The sequence below is a fragment of the Salvelinus namaycush genome, chromosome 25 (assembly GCF_016432855.1).
Source record: "Salvelinus namaycush isolate Seneca chromosome 25, SaNama_1.0, whole genome shotgun sequence".
Classification (NCBI taxonomy): Eukaryota; Metazoa; Chordata; class Actinopteri; order Salmoniformes; family Salmonidae; genus Salvelinus; species Salvelinus namaycush.
In genome coordinates this window covers 35,616,542-35,638,460 of record NC_052331.1, presented here as the reverse complement: position 1 = coordinate 35,638,460, position 21,919 = coordinate 35,616,542, and the positions used below count along the sequence as shown (strand labels likewise).

Below are 21,919 nucleotides of genomic sequence, written 5' to 3'. Positions count from 1 at the left end.
TCTTGGTTTCTTTTTTTTTTTTTTTTTTTTGTTTGTTTGTATTTTTTTTTTATGTCATCTTTTTTTTTGGTTGTGTTGATGACGGAGTCGGACAGCAGTGGAGTGAGGAGAACAATGTGACGGAGTCGGACAGCAGTGGAGTGAGGAGAACAATGTGACGGAGTCTGGCAGCAGTGGAGTGAGGAGAACAATGTGACGGAGTCGGGGCAGCAGTGGAGTGAGGAGAACAATGTGACGGAGTCGGGGCAGCAGTGGAGTGAGGAGAACAATGTGACGGAGTCAGACAGCAGTGGAGTGAGGAGAACAATGTGACGGAGTCGGACAGCAGTGGAGTGAGGAGAACAATGTGACGGAGTCGGACAGCAGTGGAGTGAGGAGAACAATGTGACGGAGTCGGGCAGCAGTGGAGTGAGGAGAACAATGTGACGGAGTCAGACAGCAGTGGAGTGAGGAGAACAATGTGACGGAGTCGGACAGCAGTGGAGTGAGGAGAACAATGTGACGGAGTCGGGGCAGCAGTGGAGGGAGGAGAACAATGTGACGGAGTCGGGCAGCAGTGGAGTGAGGAGAACAATGTGACGGAGTCAGACAGCAGTGGAGTGAGGAGAACAATGTGACGGAGTCGGACAGCAGTGGAGTGAGGAGAACATGTGACGGAGTCGGACAGCAGTGGAGTGAGGAGAACAATGTGACGGAGTCGGCAGCAGTGGAGTGAGGAGAACAATGTGACGGAGTCGGAGCAGTGGAGTGAGGAGAACAATGTGACGGAGTCGGACAGCAGTGGAGTGAGGAGAACAATGTGACGGAGTCGGGCAGGTGGAGTGAGGGAACAATGTGACGGAGTCGGGCAGCAGTGGAGTGAGGAGAACAATGTGACGGAGTCAGGCAGCAGTGGAGTGAGGAGAACAATGTGACGGAGTCAGACAGCAGTGGAGTGAGGAGAACAATGTGACGGAGTCGGGCAGCAGTGGAGTGAGGAGAACAATGTGACGGAGTCGGACAGCAGTGGAGTGAGGAGAACAATGTGACGGAGTCAGGCAGCAGTGGAGTGAGGAGAACAATGTGACGAGTCGGACAGCATGGAGTGAGAGAACAATGTGACGAGTCGGACAGCAGTGGAGTGAGGGAACAATGTGACGGAGTCTGGACAGCAGTGGAGTGAGGGAACAATGTGACGGAGTCGACAGCAGTGAGTGAGGAGAACAATGTGACGGAGTCGGCAGCAGTGGAGTTAGGAGAACCATGTGACGGAGTCGGGGCAGCAGTGGAGTGAGGAGACAATGTGACGGAGTCAGGGGCAGCCGTGGAGTGAGGAGAACAATGTGACGGAGTCGACAGCAGTGGAGTGAGGAGAACAATGTGACGGAGTCGGACAGCAGTGGAGTGAGGAGAACAATGTGACGAGTCGGACAGCAGTGGAGTGAGGAGAACAATGTGACGGAGTCGGCAGCAGTGGAGTGAGGAGAACAATGTGACGGAGTCGGACAGCAGTGGAGTGAGGAGAACAATGTGACGGAGTCGGACACAGTGGAGTGAGGAGAACAATGTGACGGAGTCGGGGCAGCAGTGGAGGGAGGAGAACAAAGTGAGGAGTCGGGCAGCAGTGGTGAGGAGAACAATGTGACGGAGTCAGACGCAGTGGAGTGAGGAGAACAATGTGACGGAGTCGGACAGCAGTGGAGTGAGGAGAACAATGTGACGGAGTCGGACAGCAGTGGAGTGAGGAGAACAATGTGACGGAGTAGGCAGCAGTGGAGTGAGGAGAACAATGTGACGGAGTGGACAGCAGTGGAGTGAGGAGAAACAATGTGACGGAGTGGACAGCAGTGGAGTGAGGAGAACAATGTGACGGAGTCGGGGCAGCAGTGGAGTGAGGAGAACAATGTGACGGAGTCGGGCAGCAGTGGAGTGAGGAGAACAATGTGAAGGAGTCAGGCAGCAGTGGAGTGAGGAGACAATGTGAGGAGTCGACAGCAGTGGAGATGAGGAGAAAAATGTGACGGAGTCGGGCAGCAGTGGAGTGAGGAGAACAATGTGACGGAGTCGGACAGCAGTGGAGTGAGGAGAACAATGTGACGAGTCGACAGCAGTGGAGTGAGGAGAACAAGTGACGGAGTCAGACAGCAGTGGAGTGAGGAGAAACAATGTGACGAGTCGGGCAGCAGTGGAGTGAGGAGAACAATGTGACGGAGTCAGGCAGCAGTGGAGTGAGGAGAACATGTGACGGAGTCGGGCAGCAGTGGAGTGAGGAGACAAGTGAGAGTCGGACAGCAGTGGAGTGAGGAGAACAATGTGACGGAGTCGGCAGCGTGGAGTGAGGAGAACAATGTGACGGAGTCGGGCAGAGTGGAGTGAGGAGAACAATGTGACGGAGGTCAGGGCAGCAGTGGAGTGAGGAGAACAATGTGACGGAGTCGGACAGCAGGTGGAGTGAGGAGAACAATGTGACGGAGTCAGGCAGCAGTGGAGTGAGGAGAACAATGTGACGGAGTCGGCAGCAGTGGAGTGAGGAGAACAATGTGACGGAGTCGGGCAGCAGTGGAGTGAGGAGAACAATGTGACGGAGTCGGACAGCAGTGGAGTGAGGAGAACAATGTGACGGAGTCGGACAGCAGTGGAGTGAGGAGAACAATGTGACGGAGTCGGAGCAGTGGAGTGAGGAGAACAATGTGACGGAGTCGGACAGCAGTGGAGTGAGGAGAACAATGTGACGGAGTCGGACAGCAGTGGAGTGAGGAGAACAATGTGACGGAGTCGGGGCAGCAGTGGAGTGAGGAGAACAATGTGACGGAGTCGGACAGCGTGGAGTGAGGAGAACAATGTGACGGAGTCGGACAGCAGTGGAGTGAGGAGAACAATGTGACGGAGTCGGACAGCAGTGGAGTGAGGAGAACAATGTGACGGAGTCGGACAGCAGTGGAGTGAGGAGAACAAGTGACGGAGTCGGCAGCAGTGGAGTGAGGAGAACAATGTGACGGAGTCGACAGCAGTGAGTGAGGAGAAACAATGTGACGGAGTCGGACAGCAGTGGAGTGAGGAGAACAATGTGACGGAGTCGGGTAGCAGTGGAGTGAGGAGAACAATGTGACGGAGTCGGGCAGCAGTGGAGTGAGGAGAACATGTGCGGGTCGGACAGCAGTGGAGTGAGGAGAACAATGTGACGGAGTCGGACAGCAGTGAGTGAGGAGAACAATGTGACGGAGTCGGCAGCAGTGGAGTGAGGAGAACAATGTGACGGAGTCGGCAGCCGTGGAGTGAGGAGAACAATGTGACGGAGGGCAGCAGTGGAGTGAGGAGAACAATGTGACGGAGTCGGACAGCAGTGGAGTGAGGAGAACAATGTGACGGAGTCGGACAGCAGTGGAGTGAGGAGAACAATGTGACGGAGTCGGACAGCAGTGAGTGAGGAGAACAATGTGACGGAGTCGGGGCAGCAGTGGAGTGAGGAGAACAATGTGACGAGTCGGACAGCAGTGGAGTGAGGAAAACAATGTGACGGAGTCGGACAGCAGTGGAGTGAGGAGAACAATGTGACGGAGTCGGACAGCAGTGGAGTGAGGAGAACAATGTGACGGAGTCGGACAGCAGTGGAGTGAGGAGAACAATGTGACGGAGTCGGGCAGCAGTGGAGTGAGGAGAACAATGTGACGGAGTCGGACAGCAGTGGAGTGAGGAGAACAATGTGACGGAGTCGGACAGGAGTGGAGTGAGGAGAACAATGTGACGGAGTCGGGCAGCAGTGGAGTGAGGAGAACAATGTGACGGAGTCGGGCAGCAGGGAGTGAGGAGAACAATGTGACGGAGTCGGACAGCAGTGGAGTGAGGAGAACAATGTGACGGAGTCGGACAGCAGTGGAGTGAGGAGAACAATGTGACGGAGTCGGACAGCAGTGGAGTGAGGAGAACAATGTGACGGAGTCGGACAGCAGTGGAGTGAGGACAAGTGACGAGCGGAAGCATGGAGTGAGGAGAACAATGTGACGGAGTCGGACAGCAAGTGGAGTGAGGAGAACAATGTGACGGAGTCGGACAGCAGTGGGTGAGGAGAACAATGTGACGGAGTGGACAGCATGGAGTGAGGAGAACAATGTGACGGAGTCGGGCAGCAGTGGAGTGAGGAGAACAATGTGACGGAGTCGGGCAGCAGTGGAGTGAGGAGAACAATGTGACGGAGTCGGACAGCAGTGGAGTGAGGAGAACAATGTGAAGGAGTCGGACAGCAGTGGAGTGAGGAGAACAATGTGACGGAGTCGGGCAGCAGTGGAGTGAGGAGAACAATGTGACGGAGTCGGGGCAGAAGTGGAGTGAGGAGAACAATGTGACGGAGTCGGGCAGCAGTGGAGTGAGGAGAACAATGTGACGGAGTCGGACAGCAGTGGAGTGAGGAGAACAATGTGACGGAGTCAGGCAGCAGTGGAGTGAGGAGAACAATGTGACGGAGTCGGGCAGCAGTGGAGTGAGGAGAACAATGTGACGGAGTCGGGCAGCAGTGGAGTGAGGAGAACAATGTGACGGAGCCGGACAGCAGTGGAGTGAGGAGAACAATGTGACGGAGTCGGACAGCAGTGGAGTGAGGAACAATGTGAGGAGTCGGAGCAGTGGAGTGAGGAGAACAATGTGACGGAGGCGGACAGCAGTGGAGTGAGGAGAACAATGTGACGGAGTCGGACAGCAGTGGAGTGAGGAGAACAATGTGACGTAGTCGGACAGCAGTGGAGTGAGGAGAACAATGTGACGGAGTCGGGCAGCAGTGGAGTGAGGAGAACAATGTGACGGAGTCGGGGCAGCAGTGGAGTGAGGAGAACAATGTGACGGAGTCGGACAGCAGTGGAGTGAGGAGAACAATGTGACGGAGTCAGGCAGCAGTGGAGTGAGGAGAACAATGTGACGGAGTCGGACAGCAGTGGAGTGAGGAGAACAATGTGACGGAGTCGGACAGCAGTGGAGTGAGGAGAACAATGTGACGGAGTCGGACAGCAGTGGAGTGAGGAGAACAATGTGACGGAGTCGGACAGCAGTGGAGTGAGGAGAACAATGTGACGGAGTCAGGCAGCAGTGGAGTGAGGAGAACAATGTGACGGAGTCGGACAGCAGTGGAGTGAGGAGAACAATGTGACGGAGTCGGACAGCAGTGGAGTGAGGAGAACAAGGACACAGCCATTGGGCCTAGAAGAAGCAGAGCGAGAGGAAAACTCAACTTAGACTAAACAAAAATATAAACACAACATGTAAAGTGTTGGTCCCATGTTTCATGAGCTGAATTAAAAGATCCCAGACATTTTTCATACGCACAAAAAGCTATTTTCTTTCAGATTTTGGGCACAAATTTGCTTACATTCCTGTTATTGAGCATTTCTCCTTGCATTTCTCCTTGCCAATAAAAGGCCACTCTAAAATGTGCAGTTTTGTCACACAACACAATGCCACAGATATCTAAAGTTTTGAGGGATTGTGCAATTGTCATGCTGACTGCAGGAATGTCCAGCAGAGCTGTTGTCAAAGAATGTCATTTAGAGAATTACGTCCAACCGGCTTCACAACCTCAGACCACGTGTATGACGTTGCGTGGGTGAGCGGTTTGCTGAGGTCAACGTGAACAGAGTGCCCCATGGTGCCGGTGGGGTTATGGTATGGGCAGGCATATGCTACAATTTGAATGCACAGAGATACTGTGACGAGATCCTAAGGCCCATTGTCGTGCCATTCATCCACCGCCATCACCTCATGATCCCCATGTCACAAGGATCTGTTCACAATTCCTGGAAGCTGAAAATGTCTCAGTTCTTCCTTGGACAGCATATTTTAACAGACATGTCAACCATTGAGCATGTTTGGGATGCTCTGGATCCAGTTCCCGCCAATATCCAGCAACTTCGCACAGCCATGAAAGAGGAGCGGAAGTACCTTCTACAGCTTGATTAACTCTGCGAAGGAGTGCTGATTGATACAAAATGGTGGTCACACCAGATCCTGACCGGTTTTCTGATCCACGCCTCTACCTTTTTTTGTAAGGTATCTGTGACCAACAGATGCATATTATTCCCAGTCATGTGAAATACATAGATTAGGGCCTACTATTTTTTGGTTTCAATTGACTGATTTCCTTATATGAGCAGTAAACATACTCTGTTTCATGGAAACATGGCTCTCTCGGGATATACTGTCGGAGTCGGTCCAGTCATCTGGATTCTCAGTTCATCGCGCCGACAGAAATAAACAACACTCCGGGAAGAAGAACAGTGGGGGGGGGGGGGGTGGTGATGGGTGAGTGATTAACAGCTCATGATGTAATTGTAATAACATACAGGAAGCTCCTTTTGTTCACCTGATCTGGAATACCTCACAATCAAATGCCGACCGTATTATCTCTCCCAAGAGAATTCTCTTCGGTTATTGTCACAGACACACATATCTCACACATATCTCCCCCTCAAGCTGATACCACGACGGCCATCAAGGAACTTCACTGGACTTTATGCAAACTGGAAAACCATATATCCTGAGGCTGTATTTGTTGTAGCTGGGGACAACGCATCACCCGGGGGGTAAACTACCTTTAACCAGACAATCATAGTCCCCATGCCCAGGAACGCCAAGGTAACCTGCCTACATGACTCTCGCCCCATAGCACACATCTATAGCCATGAAATGCTTTTGAAAGGCTGGTCATGGCTCACATCAACACCATCATCCCAGACACCCTGGACCCACTCTAATTCACATTCCGCTCCAACAGATCCACAGATGGCAACATTTCTATTGCACTCCCCACAGCCCTCACCCACCAGTAAAAAATATACTTTCGTAAGAATGCTGTTTATTGGCTTCAGCTCAGCATTCTACACCAAAGTCCCTTCAAAGCTCATCAATAAGCTCAGGACCCTGGGACTGAATACCTCCCTCTACAACTGGATCCTGGACATCCTGACGGGCGGACCCCAACACATCCGCCGTACTGACCATCAACACGGGGGCCCCTCAGGGGTGTGTGGTTAGTCCCCTCCTGTACTCCCTGTTCACCTACGACTGAGTGACCGTGCACGACTCCAACATCACTTGGGCCAAGCTTCCTGACATCCAGGAACTCTATACCAGGTGGTGTCAGAGGAAGGCCGCAAAAAATGTGCAAAGACTCCAGCCACTCAAGTCATAGACTGTTCTCTCTGCTACCACATGGCAAGCGGTACCAGTGCACCAAGTCTGGAACCAACAGGATCCTAAACAGCTTCTACCCCAAAGCCATAACTCTGCTGAACAAGACTGCTGAATAGCACAAATGGCCACCTGGACTACCTGCTTTGACACTTTTTTCACTAACTCCCTTTCACTGACACTCCAATACACACACACTACATATGCCCAGACACACATAACATGCTCACATATGCATAGTGAAGCCACACACACACTTTACCCCTACCTACAGTATACTGCTGCTACTGTCTATTATCTATCCGGTTGTCTAGTCACTTTACCCCTACCTACAGTATACTGCTGTTACTGTCTATTATCTATCCTTTACCCCTACCTACAGTATACTGCTGCTACTGTCTATTATCCATCCTTTACCCCTACCTACAGTATACTGCTGTTACTGTCTATTATCTATCCTTTACCCTACCTACAGTATACTGCTGTTACTGTCTATTATCTATCCTTTACCCCCACCTACAGTATACTGCTGTTACTGTCTATTATCTATCCTTTACCCCTACCTACAGTATACTGCTGTTACTGTCTATATCTATCTGTTGTCTAGTCACTTACCCCTACCTACAGTATACTGCTGCTACTGTCTATTATCTATCCTGGTGTCTAGTCACTTTACCCCTACCTACAGTATACTGCTGTTACTGTCTATTATCTATCCTGTTGTCTAGTCACTTTACCCCTACCTACAGTATACTGCTGCTACTGTCTATTATCTATCCTGGTGTCTAGTCACTTTACCCCTACCTACAGTATACTGCTGTTACTGTCTATTATCTATCATGTTGTCTAGTCACTTTACCCCTACCTACAGTATACTGCTGTTACTGTCTATTATACATCCTGTTGTCTAGTCACTTGACCCATACCTACAGTATACTGCTGTTACTGTCTATTATCTATCCTGTTGCCTAGTAACTTGACCCCTACCTACACATGTATGTACATAGCTACCTCAATTACCACGTACCCCTGCACATCGACTCGGTACTGATTCTCCCTGTATATAGCCATGTTATTACCTGGTACTCCCTGTATATAGCCATGTTATTTTTTACTTGCTATTCATTATTCACTGTGTATTTATTCCTTGTGTCACTATTTCATTTTTAAAAAATATTTAACTCTGCATTGTTGGAAAAATCCCCATAAGTAAGCATTTCCCTGTTAGTCTACACCTGTTGTTTGATTTGATTTGATTTGATTAGATGTATAGCATCTTGTGAGAGCACATCCTGTTTCGTCTGTCTTAAAGTAACTTAGCCTACTTCAATATAACCAATCAAACATGTATTCATGTCCTTACAACAGTATACAATTCATTCATGCCTTTACAGATGCACTACGCAGAAATCCCTCCGCCATTTCCTGGTTGCTAAAATTCTAATAGTTCGCCTAATTTCAGTTTATGTCAGAAAACAAGCAAGTCAAGTGTAGAGAATCATTGTACCATCTAAACCGCTGTGAAATATATTTTCCATAACCAAAAATATTGCTGGTGTACAAAACCAAAAGTAAAAGACGGCAAAAACGAAACTTAAGAACGGGACGCATAGAAATAGCGCACATTGAACATATATACCGCTTCTTAGACTTGCTTTCAATGAGAATCTTTACATGAATGTCAATTCTGGCATCAAATTACTGTGTATATAAAATACATAAACAGTGAATATAAAACATTGACATTCCTAGATTGTACCCATTTATGAGTCATGTGGATTGTCTTAAGATGGCGCCGGAGAAGAAGGCTGACGTGTCCTCAACCAATTTTTGGGGGGAAAAAACGTATTTTGTACATAATGTTGCTGCTACCATCTCTTATGACCAAAAATAACTTCTGGACATCAGGACTCCGATTACTCACCATGGACTGGCAGAATCCTTTTTTTTCTTTAATAACGAGTCAGACGAGCCCGACGTGAATGATATACTGCTTTCTCGGGAACAGGCCCAGATCCCCGTGATTTGCGTGAAGATGAGGCGGAGAAAAAGGGGCCAGAGGGCGGGCTGCCTTCTGAGAATTCGTAGGCGATCGAATAAACCCCCACTTCCTTCCATTCTGCTAGCAAACGTGCAATCTTTGGAGAATAAAATCAATGACCTACGCGGAAGATTAAACTACCAACGGGACATTCAAAACTGTAACATCTTATGCTTCACGGAGTCGTGGCTGAACAACGACACTATCAACATACAGCTGGCTGGTTATACGCTGCTCCGGCAGGCTGTGATACTATCAACATACAGCTGGCTGGTTATACGCTGCACCGGCAGGCTGTGACACTATCAACATACAGCTGGCTGGTTATACGCTGCACCGGCAGGCTGTGACACTATCAACATACAGCTGGCTGGTTATACGCTGCACCGGCAGGAGAGAACACTATCAACATACAGCTGGCTGGTTATACGCTGCACCGGCAGGCTGTGACACTATCAACATACAGCTGGCTGGTTATACGCTGCACCGGCAGGCTGTGACACTATCAACATACAGCCGGCTGGTTATACGCTGCACCGGCAGGAGAGAACACTATCAACATACAGCTGGCTGGTTATACGCTGTACCAGCAGGCTGTGACACTATCAACATACAGCTGGCTGGTTATACGCTGCACCGGCAGGAGAGAACACTATCAACATACAGCTGGCTGGTTATACGCTGCACCGGCAGGATAGAACACTATCAACATACAGCTGGCTGGTTATACGCTGCACCGGCAGGCTGTGACACTATCAACATACAGCTGGCTGGTTATACGCTGCACCGGCAGGCTGTGACACTATCAACATACAGCTGGCTGGTTATACGCTGCACCGGCAGGAGAGAACACTATCAACATACAGCTGGCTGGTTATACGCTGCACCGGCAGGCTGTGATACTATCAACATACAGCTGGCTGGTTATACGCTGCACCGGCAGGAGAGAACACTATCAACATACAGCTGGCTGGTTATACGCTGCACCGGCAGGCTGTGACACTATCAACATACAGCTGGCTGGTTATACGCTGCACCGGCAGGCTGTGACACTATCAACATACAGCTGGCTGGTTATACGCTGCACCGGCAGGAGAGAACACTATCAACATACAGCTGGCTGGTTATACGCTGCACCGGCAGGCTGTGACACTATCAACATACAGCTGGCTGGTTATACGCTGCACCGGCAGGCTGTGACACTATCAACATACAGCTGGCTGGTTATACGCTGCACCGGCAGGAGAGAACACTATCAACATACAGCTGGCTGGTTATACGCTGCACCGGCAGGAGAGAACACTATCAACATACAGCTGGCTGGTTATACGCTGCACCGGCAGGCTGTGACACTATCAACATACAGCTGGCTGGTTATACGCTGCACCGGCAGGCTGTGACACTATCAACATACAGCTGGCTGGTTATACGCTGCACCGGCAGGCTGTGACACTATCAACATACAGCTGGCTGGTTATACGCTGCACCGGCAGGCTGTGACACTATCAACATACAGCTGGCTGGTTATACGCTGCACCGGCAGGCTGTGATACTATCAACATACAGCTGGCTGGTTATACGCTGCACCGGCAGGCTGTGATACTATCAACATACAGCTGGCTGGTTATACGCTGCACCGGCAGGCTGTGACACTATCAACATACAGCTGGCTGGTTATACGCTGCACCGGCAGGCTGTGACACTATCAACATACAGCTGGCTGGTTATACGCTGCACCGGCAGGCTGTGACACTATCAACATACAGCTGGCTGGTTATACGCTGCACCGGCAGGAGAGAACACTATCAACATACAGCTGGCTGGTTATACGCTGCACCGGCAGGCTGTGACACTATCAACATACAGCTGGCTGGTTATACGCTGCACCGGCAGGAGAGAACACTATCAACATACAGCTGGCTGGTTATACGCTGCACCGGCAGGCTGTGACACTATCAACATACAGCTGGCTGGTTATACGCTGCACCGGCAGGCTGTGACACTATCAACATACAGCTGGCTGGTTATACGCTGCACCGGCAGGCTGTGATACTATCAACATACAGCTGGCTGGTTATACGCTGCACCGGCAGGCTGTGACACTATCAACATACAGCTGGCTGGTTATACGCTGCACCGGCAGGCTGTGACACTATCAACATACAGCTGGCTGGTTATACGCTGCACCGGCAGGAGAGAACACTATCAACATACAGCCGGCTGGTTATACGCTGCACCGGCAGGAGAGAACACTATCAACATACAGCTGGCTGGTTATACGCTGCACCGGCAGGCTGTGACACTATCAACATACAGCTGGCTGGTTATACGCTGCACCGGCAGGATAGAACACTATCAACATACAGCCGGCTGGTTATACGCTGCACCGGCAGGATAGAACACTATCAACATACAGCTGGCTGGTTATACGCTGCACCGGCAGGAGAGAACACTATCAACATACAGCTGGCTGGTTATACGCTGCACCGGCAGGCTGTGACACTATCAACATACAGCTGGCTGGTTATACGCTGCACCGGCAGGAGAGAACACTATCAACATACAGCTGGCTGGTTATACGCTGCACCGGCAGGCTGTGATACTATCAACATACAGCTGGCTGGTTATACGCTGCACCGGCAGGCTGTGACACTATCAACATACAGCTGGCTGGTTATACGCTGCACCGGCAGGAGAGAACACTATCAACATACAGCTGGCTGGTTATACGCTGCACCGGCAGGCTGTGATACTATCATCATACAGCTGGCTGGTTATACGCTGCACCGGCAGGCTGTGACACTATCAACATACAGCTGGCTGGTTATACGCTGCACCGGCAGGAGAGAACACTATCAACATACAGCTGGCTGGTTATACGCTGCACCGGCAGGCTGTGACACTATCAACATACAGCTGGCTGGTTATACGCTGCACCGGCAGGCTGTGACACTATCAACATACAGCTGGCTGGTTATACGCTGCACCGGCAGGCTGTGACACTATCAACATACAGCTGGCTGGTTATACGCTGCACCGGCAGGAGAGAACACTATCAACATACAGCTGGCTGGTTATACGCTGCACCGGCAGGCTGTGATACTATCATCATACAGCTGGCTGGTTATACGCTGCACCGGCAGGAGAGAACACTATCAACATACAGCTGGCTGGTTATACGCTGCACCGGCAGGATAGAACACTATCAACATACAGCTGGCTGGTTATACGCTGTACCAGCAGGCTGTGACACTATCAACATACAGCTGGCTGGTTATACGCTGTACCAGCAGGCTGTGACACTATCAACATACAGCTGGCTGGTTATACGCTGCACCGGCAGGAGAGAACACTATCAACATACAGCTGGCTGGTTATACGCTGCACCGGCAGGAGAGAACACTATCAACATACAGCTGGCTGGTTATACGCTGCACCGGCAGGCTGTGACACTATCAACATACAGCTGGCTGGTTATACGCTGCACCGGCAGGCTGTGACACTATCAACATACAGCTGGCTGGTTATACGCTGCACCGGCAGGCTGTGACACTATCAACATACAGCTGGCTGGTTATACACTGCACCGGCAGGAGAGAACACTATCAACATACAGCTGGCTGGTTATACGCTGCACCGGCAGGCTGTGACACTATCAACATACAGCTGGCTGGTTATACACTGCACCGGCAGGAGAGAACACTATCAACATACAGCTGGCTGGTTATACGCTGCTCCGGCAGGCTGTGACACTATCAACATACAGCTGGCTGGTTATACGCTGCACCGGCAGGAGAGAACACTATCAACATACAGCTGGCTGGTTATACGCTGCACCGGCAGGCTGTGACACTATCAACATACAGCTGGCTGGTTATACGCTGCACCGGCAGGAGAGAACACTATCAACATACAGCTGGCTGGTTATACGCTGCACCGGCAGGCTGTGACACTATCAACATACAGCTGGCTGGTTATACGCTGCACCGGCAGGAGAGAACACTATCAACATACAGCTGGCTGGTTATACGCTGCACCGGCAGGCTGTGACACTATCAACATACAGCTGGCTGGTTATACGCTGCACCGGCAGGCTGTGATACTATCAACATACAGCTGGCTGGTTATACGCTGCACCGGCAGGCTGTGACACTATCAACATACAGCTGGCTGGTTATACGCTGCACCGGCAGGCTGTGACACTATCAACATACAGCTGGCTGGTTATACGCTGCACCGGCAGGCTGTGACACTATCAACATACAGCTGGCTGGTTATACGCTGCACCGGCAGGAGAGAACACTATCAACATACAGCTGGCTGGTTATACGCTGCACCGGCAGGCTGTGATACTATCAACATACAGCTGGCTGGTTATACGCTGCACCGGCAGGCTGTGACACTATCAACATACAGCTGGCTGGTTATACGCTGCACCGGCAGGCTGTGACACTATCAACATACAGCTGGCTGGTTATACGCTGCACCGGCAGGCTGTGACACTATCAACATACAGCTGGCTGGTTATACGCTGTACCGGCAGGCTGTGATACTATCAACATACAGCTGGCTGGTTATACGCTGCACCGGCAGGATAGAACACTATCAACATACAGCTGGCTGGTTATACGCTGCACCGGCAGGCTGTGACACTATCAACATACAGCTGGCTGGTTATACGCTGCACCGGCAGGCTGTGACACTATCAACATACAGCTGGCTGGTTATACGCTGCACCGGCAGGAGAGAACACTATCAACATACAGCTGGCTGGTTATACGCTGCACCGGCAGGATAGAACACTATCAACATACAGCTGGCTGGTTATACGCTGCACCGGCAGGAGAGAACACTATCAACATACAGCTGGCTGGTTATACGCTGCACCGACAGGCTGTGACACTATCAACATACAGCTGGCTGGTTATACGCTGCACCGGCAGGCTGTGACACTATCAACATACAGCTGGCTGGTTATACGCTGCACCGGCAGGATAGAACACTATCAACATACAGCTGGCTGGTTATACGCTGTACCAGCAGGCTGTGACACTATCAACATACAGCTGGCTGGTTATACGCTGCACCGGCAGGAGAGAACACTATCAACATACAGCTGGCTGGTTATACGCTGTACCAGCAGGCTGTGACACTATCAACATACAGCTGGCTGGTTATACGCTGTACCAGCAGGCTGTGACACTATCAACATACAGCTGGCTGGTTATACGCTGCACCGGCAGGAGAGAACACTATCAACATACAGCTGGCTGGTTATACGCTGCACCGGCAGGAGAGAACACTATCAACATACAGCTGGCTGGTTATACGCTGCACCGGCAGGCTGTGACACTATCAACATACAGCTGGCTGGTTATACGCTGCACCGGCAGGCTGTGACACTATCAACATACAGCTGGCTGGTTATACGCTGCACCGGCAGGCTGTGACACTATCAACATACAGCCGGCTGGTTATACGCTGCACCGGCAGGAGAGAACACTATCAACATACAGCTGGCTGGTTATACGCTGCACCGGCAGGCTGTGACACTATCAACATACAGCTGGCTGGTTATACGCTGCACCGGCAGGAGAGAACACTATCAACATACAGCTGGCTGGTTATACGCTGTACCAGCAGGCTGTGACACTATCAACATACAGCTGGCTGGTTATACGCTGCACCGGCAGGCTGTGACACTATCAACATACAGCTGGCTGGTTATACGCTGCACCGGCAGGCTGTGACACTATCAACATACAGCTGGCTGGTTATACGCTGCACCGGCAGGCTGTGACACTATCAACATACAGCCGGCTGGTTATACGCTGCACCGGCAGGAGAGAACACTATCAACATACAGCTGGCTGGTTATACGCTGCACCGGCAGGCTGTGACACTATCAACATACAGCTGGCTGGTTATACGCTGCACCGGCAGGCTGTGACACTATCAACATACAGCTGGCTGGTTATACGCTGCACCGGCAGGAGAGAACACTATCAACATACAGCTGGCTGGTTATACGCTGCACCGGCAGGAGAGAACACTATCAACATACAGCTGGCTGGTTATACGCTGCACCGGCAGGCTGTGACACTATCAACATACAGCCGGCTGGTTATACGCTGCACCGGCAGGAGAGAACACTATCAACATACAGCTGGCTGGTTATACGCTGCACCGGCAGGCTGTAACACTATCAACATACAGCTGGCTGGTTATACGCTGCACCGGCAGGCTGTGACACTATCAACATACAGCTGGCTGGTTATACGCTGCACCGGCAGGCTGTAACACTATCAACATACAGCTGGCTGGTTATACGCTGCACCGACAGGCTGTGACACTATCAACATACAGCTGGCTGGTTATACGCTGCACCGGCAGGAGAGAACACTATCAACATACAGCTGGCTGGTTATACGCTGCACCGGCAGGCTGTGACACTATCAACATACAGCTGGCTGGTTATACGCTGCACCGGCAGGCTGTGACACTATCAACATACAGCTGGCTGGTTATACGCTGCACCGGCAGGCTGTGACACTATCAACATACAGCTGGCTGGTTATACGCTGCACCGGCAGGCTGTGACACTATCAACATACAGCTGGCTGGTTATACGCTGCACCAGCAGGCTGTGACACTATCAACATACAGCTGGCTGGTTATACGCTGCACCGGCAGGAGAGAACACTATCAACATACAGCTGGCTGGTTATACGCTGCACCGGCAGGCTGTGACACTATCAACATACAGCTGGCTGGTTATACGCTGCACCGGCAGGAGAGAACACTATCAACATACAGCTGGCTGGTTATACGCTGCACCGGCAGGCTGTGACACTATCAACATACAGCTGGCTGGTTATACGCTGCACCGGCAGGCTGTGACACTATCAACATACAGCTGGCTGGTTATACGCTGCACCGGCAGGAGAGAACACTATCAACATACAGCTGGCTGGTTATACGCTGCACCGGCAGGAGAGAACACTATCAACATACAGCTGGCTGGTTATACGCTGCACCGGCAGGCTGTGACACTATCAACATACAGCTGGCTGGTTATACGCTGTACCGGCAGGCTGTGATACTATCAACATACAGCTGGCTGGTTATACGCTGCACCGGCAGGATAGAACACTATCAACATACAGCTGGCTGGTTATACGCTGCACCGGCAGGCTGTGACACTATCAACATACAGCTGGCTGGTTATACGCTGCACCGGCAGGAGAGAACACTATCAACATACAGCTGGCTGGTTATACGCTGCACCGGCAGGATAGAACACTATCAACATACAGCTGGCTGGTTATACGCTGCACCGGCAGGCTGTGACACTATCAACATACAGCTGGCTGGTTATACGCTGCACCGGCAGGAGAGAACACTATCAACATACAGCTGGCTGGTTATACGATGCACCGGCAGGAGAGAACACTATCAACATACAGCTGGCTGGTTATACGCTGCACCGGCAGGCTGTGACACTATCAACATACAGCTGGCTGGTTATACGCTGCACCGGCAGGCTGTGATACTATCAACATACAGCTGGCTGGTTATACGCTGCACCGGCAGGAGAGAACACTATCAACATACAGCTGGCTGGTTATACGCTGCTCCGGCAGGCTGTGACACTATCAACATACAGCTGGCTGGTTATACGCTGCACCGGCAGGCTGTGATACTATCAACATACAGCTGGCTGGTTATACGCTGCACCGGCAGGAGAGAACACTATCAACATACAGCTGGCTGGTTATACGATGCACCGGCAGGCTGTGACACTATCAACATACAGCTGGCTGGTTATACGCTGCACCGGCAGGCTGTGATACTATCAACATACAGCTGGCTGGTTATACGCTGCACCGGCAGGAGAGAACACTATCAACATACAGCTGGCTGGTTATACGCTGCACCGGCAGGCTGTGATACTATCAACATACAGCTGGCTGGTTATACGCTGCACCGGCAGGAGAGAACACTATCAACATACAGCTGGCTGGTTATACGCTGCACCGGCAGGCTGTGATACTATCAACATACAGCTGGCTGGTTATACGCTGCACCGGCAGGAGAGAACACTATCAACATACAGCTGGCTGGTTATACGCTGCACCGGCAGGCTGTGACACTATCAACATACAGCTGGCTGGTTATACGCTGCACCGGCAGGAGAGAACACTATCAACATACAGCTGGCTGGTTATACGCTGCACCGGCAGGCTGTGACACTATCAACATACAGCTGGCTGGTTATACGCTGCACCGGCAGGCTGTGACACTATCAACATACAGCCGGCTGGTTATACGCTGCACCGGCAGGCTGTGATACTATCAACATACAGCTGGCTGGTTATACGCTGCACCGGCAGGCTGTGATACTATCAACATACAGCCGGCTGGTTATACGCTGCACCGGCAGGCTGTGACACTATCAACATACAGCTGGCTGGTTATACGCTGCACCGGCAGGCTGTGATACTATCAACATACAGCTGGCTGGTTATACGCTGTACCGGCAGGAGAGAACACTATCAACATACAGCTGGCTGGTTATACGCTGTACCGGCAGGCTGTGACACTATCAACATACAGCTGGCTGGTTATACGCTGCACCGGCAGGCTGTGATACTATCAACATACAGCTGGCTGGTTATACGCTGCACCGGCAGGCTGTGACACTATCAACATACAGCTGGCTGGTTATACGCTGCACCGGCAGGCTGTGACACTATCAACATACAGCTGGCTGGTTATACGCTGCACCGGCAGGCTGTGACACTATCAACATACAGCTGGCTGGTTATACGCTGCACCGGCAGGCTGTGACACTATCAACATACAGCTGGCTGGTTATACGCTGCACCGGCAGGAGAGAACACTATCAACATACAGCTGGCTGGTTATACGCTGCACCGGCAGGCTGTGACACTATCAACATACAGCTGGCTGGTTATACGCTGCACCGGCAGGCTGTGACACTATCAACATACAGCTGGCTGGTTATACGCTGCACCGGCAGGCTGTGACACTATCAACATACAGCTGGCTGGTTATACGCTGCACCGGCAGGAGAGAACACTATCAACATACAGCCGGCTGGTTATACGCTGCACCGGCAGGCTGTGACACTATCAACATACAGCTGGCTGGTTATACGCTGCACCGGCAGGAGAGAACACTATCAACATACAGCTGGCTGGTTATACGCTGCACCGGCAGGCTGTGACACTATCAACATACAGCTGGCTGGTTATACGCTGCACCGGCAGGCTGTGACACTATCAACATACAGCCGGCTGGTTATACGCTGCACCGGCAGGCTGTGATACTATCAACATACAGCTGGCTGGTTATACGCTGCACCGGCAGGCTGTGATACTATCAACATACAGCCGGCTGGTTATACGCTGCACCGGCAGGCTGTGACACTATCAACATACAGCTGGCTGGTTATACGCTGCACCGGCAGGCTGTGATACTATCAACATACAGCTGGCTGGTTATACGCTGTACCGGCAGGAGAGAACACTATCAACATACAGCTGGCTGGTTATACGCTGTACCGGCAGGCTGTGACACTATCAACATACAGCTGGCTGGTTATACGCTGCACCGGCAGGCTGTGATACTATCAACATACAGCTGGCTGGTTATACGCTGCACCGGCAGGCTGTGATACTATCAACATACAGCTGGCTGGTTATACGCTGCACCGGCAGGCTGTGACACTATCAACATACAGCTGGCTGGTTATACGCTGCACCGGCAGGCTGTGACACTATCAACATACAGCTGGCTGGTTATACGCTGCACCGGCAGGCTGTGACACTATCAACATACAGCTGGCTGGTTATACGCTGCACCGGCAGGAGAGAACACTATCAACATACAGCTGGCTGGTTATACGCTGCACCGGCAGGCTGTGACACTATCAACATACAGCTGGCTGGTTATACGCTGCACCGGCAGGCTGTGACACTATCAACATACAGCTGGCTGGTTATACGCTGCACCGGCAGGCTGTGACACTATCAACATACAGCTGGCTGGTTATACGCTGCACCGGCAGGAGAGAACACTATCAACATACAGCCGGCTGGTTATACGCTGCACCGGCAGGCTGTGACACTATCAACATACAGCTGGCTGGTTATACGCTGCACCGGCAGGAGAGAACACTATCAACATACAGCTGGCTGGTTATACGCTGCACCGGCAGGCTGTGACACTATCAACATACAGCTGGCTGGTTATACGCTGCACCGGCAGGCTGTGACACTATCAACATACAGCTGGCTGGTTATACGCTGCACCGGCAGGATAGAACAGCGGCATCTGGTAAGACAAGGGGTGGCTGGTTATACGCTGCACCGGCAGGATAGAACAGCGGTGTCTGGTAAGACAAGGGGCGGCGGAAAAAGTATTTCTGTAAATAACAGCTGGTGCACGATATCTAAGGAAGTCTCGAAATATTGCTCACCTGAGGTAGAGTATCTCATGATAAGCTGTAGACCACACTATCTACCTAGAGAGTTTTCAGCTGTATTTTTTGTTACATACCACCACAGACAGAGGCTGGCACTAAGACAGCATTGAATGAGCTGTATTCCACCATAAGCAAACAGGAAAATGCTCACCCAGAGGCGGCGCTCCTAGTGGCCGGGGACTTCAATGCAGGGAAACTTAAATCCATTTTACCAAACTTCTATCAGCATGTTAAATGTGCAACCAGGGGAAAAAAACTCTAGACCACCTTTACTCCACACATAGAGACGCGTACAAAGCTCTCCCTCACCCTCCATTTGACAAATCTGACCATAATTCCATCCTCCTGATTCCTGGTTACAGGCAAATATTTAAGCAGGAAGCACCAGTGACTAGATCAATAAAAAAAGTGGTCAGACGAAGCAGATGCTAAGCTACGGGACTGTTTTGCTAGCACAGACTGGAATATGTTCCGGGATTCCTCCGATGGCATTGAGGAGTACTCCACACCAGTCACTGGCTTTATCAATAAGTGCATCAAGGACGTCGTCCCCACAGTGACTGTACGTACATACCCAAACCAGAAGCCATGGATTACAGGCAACATCCGCGCTGAGCTAACGGCTAGAGCTGCCGCTTTCAAGGAGCGGGACTCTAACCAGGAAGCTGATAAGAAATCCCGTTATGCCCTCCGACGAACCATCAAACAGGCAAAGCGTTAATACGGGGCTAAGATCGAATCGTATTACACCGGCTCCGACGCTCATTGGATGTGGCAGGGCTTGAAAACCATTACAGACTACAAAGGGAAGCACATATGAGAGCTGCCCAGTGACACGAGCCTACCAGACAAACTAAACTACTTCTATGCTCGCTTCGGGGCAAATAACACTGAAACATACATGAGAGCACCAGCTGTTCCCGGAAGACTGTGTGATCACACTCTCCGCAGCCAATGTGAGTAACTCCTTTAAACAGGTCAACATTCACAAGGCCACAGGGCCTGACGAATTACCATGATGTGTACTGCGAGCATGCGCTGACCAACTGGCAAGTGTCTTCACTGACATTTTCAACCTCTCCCTGACCAAGTCTGTAATACCTACATGTTTTAAGCAGACCACCATAGTCCCTGTGCCCAAAAACACTAAGGTAATCTGCCTAAATGACTACCGACTCATAGCACTCACGTCTGTAGCTATGAAGTGCTTTGAAAGGCTGGTCATGGCTTACATCAACACCATTATCCCAGAAACGTTAGACCCAATAATTTGCATACCGCCCCAACAGATCCACAGATGATGCAGTCTCTATTGCACTCCACACTGCCCTTTCCCACCTGGACAAAAGGAACGCCTATGTGAGAATGCTATTCATTGACTACAGCTAAGGGTTCAACACCATAGTGCCCTCAAAGCTCATCACTAAGCTAAGGACCCTGGGACTTAACACCTCCCTCTGCAACTGGATCCTGGACTTCCTGACGGGCCGCCCCCAGGTGGTGAGGGTAGGTAGCAACACATCCACCACGCTGATCCTCAAAAAAGGGGCCCCTCAGGGGTGCGTACTCAGTTCCCTCCTGTACACCCTGTTCACTCATGACTCCACTGCCAGGCACGACTCCAACACCATCATTAAGTTTGCCGATGACACAATCACCGACAACGATGAGACAGCCTATAGGCAGGAGGTCAGAGACCTGGCCGTGTGGTGCCAGGACAACAACTTCTGCCTCAACATGATCAAGACAAAGGAGATGATTGTGGACTACAGGAAAAAGAGGACCGAGCACGCCCCCATTCTCATCGACGGGGCTGTAGTGGAGCAGGTTGAGAGCTTCAAGTTACTTGGTGTCCACATCACCAACAAACTAACATGGTCCAAGCACACCAAGACAGTCGTGAAGAGGGCACAACAAAACCTATTCCCCCTCAGGAGACTGAAAAGATTTTGCATGGGATTTTGCATGGGATTTTGCATGGTATGGCCTGTCTGTCTTGTTGAGCTTTGACATAGAGTTTCTACCTGGTAAGGTCAGGCTAGGGTATATTAGCTATTCGGTGATGGTGATTGTTCCGAACCCGCTACGGGGCTGTAGGTGCCAAGGATTTGGACATGTAGCAACAGTATGTAGAAGGGAGATCCCAGGATGTGGAAAGTGTGCAGGAGGGCATTGTCAGAGGGAGTGTGAAGTTGGGGTTGAGAAAGCACTGTGTG

At 51.1% G+C, this 21,919-nt stretch overlaps 1 protein-coding gene across 1 annotated transcript in view; it reads right to left on the bottom strand.

The window, feature by feature from the left end:
• Window positions 1–21,919, bottom strand: part of LOC120019920 (coiled-coil and C2 domain-containing protein 1B-like) — a 103,044-nt gene that overhangs the window by 59,013 nt on the left and 22,112 nt on the right. The window lies entirely within an intron of this gene.